The sequence below is a fragment of the Hipposideros armiger genome, unplaced genomic scaffold (assembly GCF_001890085.2).
Source record: "Hipposideros armiger isolate ML-2016 unplaced genomic scaffold, ASM189008v1 scaffold_94, whole genome shotgun sequence".
Taxonomy (NCBI): Eukaryota; Metazoa; Chordata; class Mammalia; order Chiroptera; family Hipposideridae; genus Hipposideros; species Hipposideros armiger.
The window spans coordinates 4,711,053-4,711,830 of NW_017731444.1; positions in this window are offsets into that span (position 1 = coordinate 4,711,053).

Sequence of the window (778 nt, forward strand, 5' to 3'; positions counted from 1 at the left end):
CACTCACTCACTCACTCACTCACACTGAGGGGAAAATGATGAAATATGCTTTCAACTGGATCAAAAGCTCAAATAAGGAAGTGTCAACAGCTCAGAAATGAGAACAGGGCAAAAGAGGGTCATGTCTCCATCTTTCAATTCAGACTCCCTAATCCGATATCCTTCTCCGGGAATTTGCAACCCTAAACGCCCATGTTCACACAGATGATTCCCCCTGATGGCCTTGAGGTTATGGGGGTTTTCCTGCTCATGGATCAGAGAGTAAACACAGAAGGTGTGCCCAATCCTCAGGAGAGGTTGCCTGTTCCTTGTTGAAGGCAGCCACCTCTCCAGAGTGGCTCAGGGTCCGCTTTCCTCAAGAGGCCTCTGCAGGTTTCTCTTGTTTTCATTTTAAGGTTCATGGAATTGTGAACTCATTGTTTTCTCCTGGAAGAGCTTGTTGTTCAATGCACCTCTATTATGATACTGGGAACCTGGGTGGGAGGGGGGCGGTAACTTAAGCAGAAAATCAGCCCCAAATGCTCAGAAGTCTGTCTGTACCCTGTAACTCCCATGCCTTTCTGTTAGAGTTCTGACTCTGCTAGGTGTTGGGCTGCAAGCTACATTTATTTTCCCATTTAACTCTCTCCACAGCTCTAGGAGGTAGGTGCGGTCAGCTCCATTTTATAGGTGAGGAAACTGAGGCTGGGAGAGTGGGAAGCATCTTGCCCAGAGTCATTGGCTGAGCTGGGTTGGGAACTCAGTGCTGTCTGATTTCTCAGGAATGGGAAGGCTGCAG